Genomic DNA, 6,000 nt, shown 5'->3' with positions numbered 1-6,000 from the left:
CAAAAAAATCCAGAAGCATAAATCTGTGCGTACGCCAACTTCCATGTTCTTCCGCTCCATAAATCCCGGTCAGTGTGAAAAGTAACAAACATGCACGTGCTTGCCATCCCACCCAGACTCCTCCCAGAATTACGCTTCTTTGAATATACAAATCAATATAAATAGCCCTTGAGTTCAGCATTCTATGAAAAGACAATGGCAAAAGCACGGGGGAAAATAGAAGGATTTTATCGAATACCAAGTGGAGGCAAGGAAAAACATACTATTTGTTGGTTTAAATAGTGATATCAACAACAAAAGGAAGTTGATCGAGTGACACAGAGTGCCAGAGAAACTCGAAAGTTCAAGTTCACAAAGTCGCACAGTGCCCAAAATAAAAAAGTTGTCAAATATCAAATTTGCCGTGAAAAGACAAGTCGTAGCCCACCGTCTGAGAGTCACATGGATGCTTATTAGGGCACAGAGAAAAGAAAAAAATAGGGACACAGTTGAAAAAAATGTCCAAATGTCAACTTTAATCTTGAAATTTCCACTTTAATCACGTAGTTTATTTTGTCATTAAAGTAGAACGTCATAAACTTCATCTTAAAATCATTTAATTTACTAGGTTCTCAGATCCCATTTTAACTAAAGTAACACATTAAATGCTTCTTTCTATGTGTTCTTCTATGTGCTCTATGTGTGTGAATCATTACGCCTCCGACAGGACACAGAATACATTAGATTCATGATGTCACAGGTTGCTGAACAATTTAAATACTGAGATGTATCTTGAAATCATTTTCATGATGATAGGAATTAAAGCATGTATTAAACATGGGGACATGATGGCGCAGTATTACAGATGAGCTAGTGCCCTGGCCAGAGATTGTTCCTGCCTCCAGCAAGATGCTTGCTGCTCTGTGCATGACCTTCAATGAAATAATTTATTGTACCAGTACTCTCTAGTACAGTCTCTTTCAAATGTACTAACCCCCAATTCTTGTCCTTACTTTTCTTTCTCCAAGTAACTAATTGCCACACAATCAGCACTGTAATCGATGTAAAGCCATCTGTAAGTGGAGAACACCAATTCTTCAAAACTTAAGGAACATTGAAATATTTTCGTAGTATATGTTTAATTATTCCATCCATCTAGGGTCATGCCAGGGAGGAATAATCCTTGAACGGGGCGCCAGCTCGTCACTAGCACTGCGACACTGTGTTCTCACATGTTGAATTATGAACAATATAGATTATTTAAATGATGTTAAAAATGTATCTGTATAATATAATAAACATACTTTGCTGCATTTCATCTTAAAAATGATATCAAGAGCTCCAAGAATATAAAGTGCTTGGAAATCTAAATCAACCAGTTGTCATCATATGTAAATATGCAATTTATAAATTGGCTCAGGTTGCGCAATATTATAACTGTATTGCAAGTTTACATTGAGGTGATTGTACGTATAAGTAGAAACAGTTCTACCAGGAGCACTTGATGGACTGATTGAGTGCGTTTAGAGCTCTTGGGATTAAACTGTTTCTGAACCGTGAGGTCCATACAGAAAAGACTCTGAAGTGTTTGCCATACTATATGGGAAAATTTCAAATAGCCTGTGCCCATGGCTGAGACAGCATGTGCTAGATGCTGTATCCCAATAAATCTCATTCCAATCAGCTGCTGTAGAGCTGTGATTCCACACTCGGATACAGTGGGATAAATACTGGTGGTGCAGCAAGAGTAAAAACACTAAAGCAGTGATTGTATTTGGAATAGTTTGACCATAATATGGACCATTATATTGTTACAGGTTAATTACAATCAGATGCCTTAAACTAATAAACAATATGCAGTTAATTTCAGTGTATTTGATGAAGCCACGGATCGGGATCTAAAAAAGAAAGGGAAACCACACTGGAACAATAGCACTGCTTTGACGCTGGGTGCACCAGTTTGCAAAACCATGCAGAGAACTTGCGTACGCCAAGCATTTAGCTGGTGTGAAAATGTGTGTGCCTTTAGACCGAGTTTAGTTTTCATACATCGTGATGTGAGCGTGGAAACGAGCACACACAACATTTTTGTGAGTATCCCTTGGGAATTGTGAATTTCCCCTTGGGATTAATAAAGTATCTATTGTGGTCCCCGGCCGGGGCTGGAGCCCGGCCAGGACGCCCAGGAGGACGAGAGGAGGGCTTGTGCCTCCTCCAGACCGCGAGGGGGCGTCCGTCCTGGTTCTGTTGGGGACCACGGGTGGAGGGCTTGGAAGCCCAGCCCTGTAGGGGCCCGTGGCCACCGCTAGGCGGCGCCCCGATGCCGGTTTATCCCGTGTGGTCCTTGGCCGGGGCTGGAGCCCGGCGGGGCGCTGGAGGACCAGAGGAGGGCATGGGCCTCCTCCAGACCGAGAGGGGGCGTCCGTCCTGGTTATGCAGGAGGCCTCGGGTAGGGGGCTTTGAAGCCCAGCCCTGTAGGGACCCGTGGCCACCGGCAGGCGGCGCCCCAGTGCCTAATTGTCCCTGGAGCCCAGCACTTCCGCCACACCAGGAAGTGCTGGGGGGAAGACTTTATGTGGCGCCCGGAGAGCTGCCAGGAGGACAGCCGACACTTCCGCCACGCTGGGGCGTGGCTAAGGAGGGAATGCCAGGAACACCTGGGGCTCATCCGGGAGCGTTATTTAAGGGGCCGCCTCCCTTCAGTCAGAGGCGGAAGTCGGGTGGCAGAGGACGGAGCGAGAGGAAGGACTGGAGGCGGCCAGGAGAAAAGAGGCACAGGACTGTGTGGCCTGGACTTGGGGGAATCGGTGCTGAAGGCACTGGGGTTCGTGAGTGCACAGAACATTGTATATATTGTAAATAAACGGTGTGTGGGTGAACAATATGTTGTCCGTCTGTGTGTGTCCGGGCCAGCGTTCACACTATCTATCTATCTTTATACATGAGGCCCCAGGTACTGGAACAGCCAAAAGGAAAAACCTGAAATTACAGAAAGATAGAAAAAAGCATGTCTCTAGTGTTGTTGGTTTCTGAATTCCTTCAGAATTACTGTAAGAAGTTACATTATTCACTCAAGAAAAAAAAAATATAAACATCAACAAGTTTTATAACTTAAGGGAAAAAGAAGCCATAAATACCTGGGTTGTGTTGTTGAGCATTCATCCAGTCAGTGTTCTTTTAAACCCTTCTATCTCATTCATTGTAGGCCAGTCCTGGGGTCCCAATGTAGCCGCTGGTTTATATTCCAATACTTTCACAATTGGTGAGTCTTTTTACTGACTGATCTCAGTGTTTAATTTGTTGCACTTCTTTTTATGCATTCAGAAAAGCACATTAGTGTTCTATATTTATAATAAATTCAGAATTATTTGTATTTCTGACATAGCGCGTAACTTTTCTTTTTTCTTCTCCTAATAATTCACCTTTTCTGCATCCTTTATTGTATCCTAATAATAATTAACAAGCACAGCAGCAGCCACAGTGGCAAACACCACCGAATATTGAAAGGGTGCAGCTACTTCAGTATCAGACCTCCTGGCATGGTCATTAGTAAGTACACAAAATCATGATGTTGTGACCACATTATGACTTAAGTGACCCGGGTTAAACATGGAAATAGCTAATCCATTGAGTGCTTTAACATTAGAATTACCAGAGCCTACGAAAAAACTCGTAAATCCGTCCCACCTTAAATCGCTTTTTAAATCCCTTCACACCTCTCTGCCAGCGTCCTTTGTCCTCTAAATGTGCTGATAAAGAGAAGCTAGAAGTAGCCGGCTATTCCATCCCCCCACCGACTTAGAACGTGCACAAACTTCTCTCAGCTCATGCCTTGATTGAGTATCTGGGAGTGAAGTGGAGTTTTAGAGTGGAAATAATAGATCGTTATTTGGAACACACGCATTTCATGCCTGTTCCATTTCTACAGTAATCTCTGTAAATACATTGTTAAAACAGAAACGTTTTTTATATTCTAGTAGTAGATGACAAAATATAGGCATAAACTATATAATGTATGAAGCCTGAAGTCAAAATATCATAGAAACATTTTCACAAAAGGTACAAATATAACACAACAATTGCGCTTTTATTCAAAAATATAACTGCAGAAACAAAATGCCGCCTTAACATGCGATATTGACACCCATTTATTATGACTGCCTCTGTGGTGCAATAGAATCAGTTGCCGACTGGGAATCAAAATGTTGCGAGTTCAAACCTGCACCACTCCGTTTTGAGAAGTAAACTGATTTTAGTCTTACTATTTTAGAATAAAAGCATACATTTGATTTCAGTCTGTAACAGCCAGTGTAATTTATGGTCCTTGTAAAGGTTAGCTTTGTTTTTTCTTTTTTTTTTAATTCACTTTTCATTCTCTCAGTCGCATTCAGAATCAATTCATACAACCCCATCTGACACGGCTGTTTTCACATAAAGACGCGCTATAGCTCTGCAGTCAGTGTACCATGATGCATACTAACGCCCTCCTCCCAAGGGTTCTGACACACAAACGCTGGCGAAGCTGCCTTCTTCGAATCTCACCGTCACTTGATTTTCTTTTTATTCAGTTCTATTGAGTGTTCCTGCCAGTCCCTGCATGTTGCTGTATGCTGTTTCTTTTGTACTCCAGGACATGCAGAGGAGAGAATGGTAAAGAGCAGTAACTTCGGCGCTATATGCAATCATCAGACAATTCCCATCTGCCCGTGTTGCTCAAACACAGGAACATATGTTGGTGTAAAAGTATAACAAAAGTGCACTTTTACTCAAGTGAACTTTTTCCATCGCCTTTTCCTGTAAGAAACAATGTACACACTTCTCTCTATGCTGTGGCTCCTATTACACACCTGAAAGAAAGAGACAATATATGTGAAAACATCATCACACTAATGCAATATTATTTGAAAACGAACAGCGTCAGATCGGGTGTGAATTTATGCAGGAACTGGAAATTTTCTGATATGGGACCTTCCCCTAGGGAAGAAAGTACAGTGTCAGGTGCTCATTCAGTGTAATAGGAACCATAGCACAGAGAGGTGTGTACACTGCAACAAGTACACGCGTCGTAAATGTAGGAAAGATGGTCCTTGTGTGTGTGGGAACTGTTAATATTTAAATGTAATGATTTTATATAGCACGGAATGGAAATCAGCACTTCTTAGCATTGCACCATGCAAGCTGTCGTATCAATCGCCTACTGTAACTTGCTTTCTTTTTTCTTCGGTTATACAGGAAGTCTTGAATAAAAGTGCACTTGTTTTGTTATACTTTTACACCCACATATGTTCCTGTGATTGAGCATGCTCAAACGGGCATGCTCAAAAAATACACGTGTAATGCCACGAAAAGTGCACGCAGACACTTCATTTCGCAAACATTGGTACGAGAATGCAGTCACAAGTACAATGCAGAGCTATAGCGCGTCTTTATGTGAAAATAACCGTGTCAGATGGGGTTGTATGGATTGATTGTGAACGCGACTGAGAGAATGAAAAGTGAATTAAAAAAAAAAAAAAAACAAAGTTAAACTTTACAAAGATCATAAATTACACTGGCTGTTACAGACTGAAATCAAATGTATGCTTTTATTCTAAAATAGTAAGACTAAGATCAGTTTACTTCTCAAAACAGAGTTGTGCAGGTTTGAACTCACAACCTTTTGATTCCCAGTCAGCAACTGATTCTATTGCGCCACAGAAGCAATCATAATAAATTGGTGTCAATGTTGCATGTTAAGGCGGCTTTTTGTTTCTGCAGTTATATTTTTGAATAAAAGCGCAATTTTGTGTTATATTTGTACCTTTTGTGAAAATGTTTCTATGATATTTTGACTTCAGGCTTCATACATTATATAGTTTATGCCTACATTTTGTCATCTACTACTAGAATATAAAAAACGTTTCTGTTTTAACAATGTGTTTACAAAGATTACTGTAGAAACGGAACAGACATGAACTGCATGTGTTCCAAATAACGATCTATTATTTCCACTCTAAAACTCCGCTTCACTCCCAGATACTC

The sequence above is a fragment of the Polypterus senegalus genome, chromosome 1 (genome assembly GCF_016835505.1).
Source record: "Polypterus senegalus isolate Bchr_013 chromosome 1, ASM1683550v1, whole genome shotgun sequence".
NCBI classification, from domain to species: domain Eukaryota; kingdom Metazoa; phylum Chordata; class Cladistia; order Polypteriformes; family Polypteridae; genus Polypterus; species Polypterus senegalus.
This window is presented reverse-complemented; position numbering follows the sequence as displayed.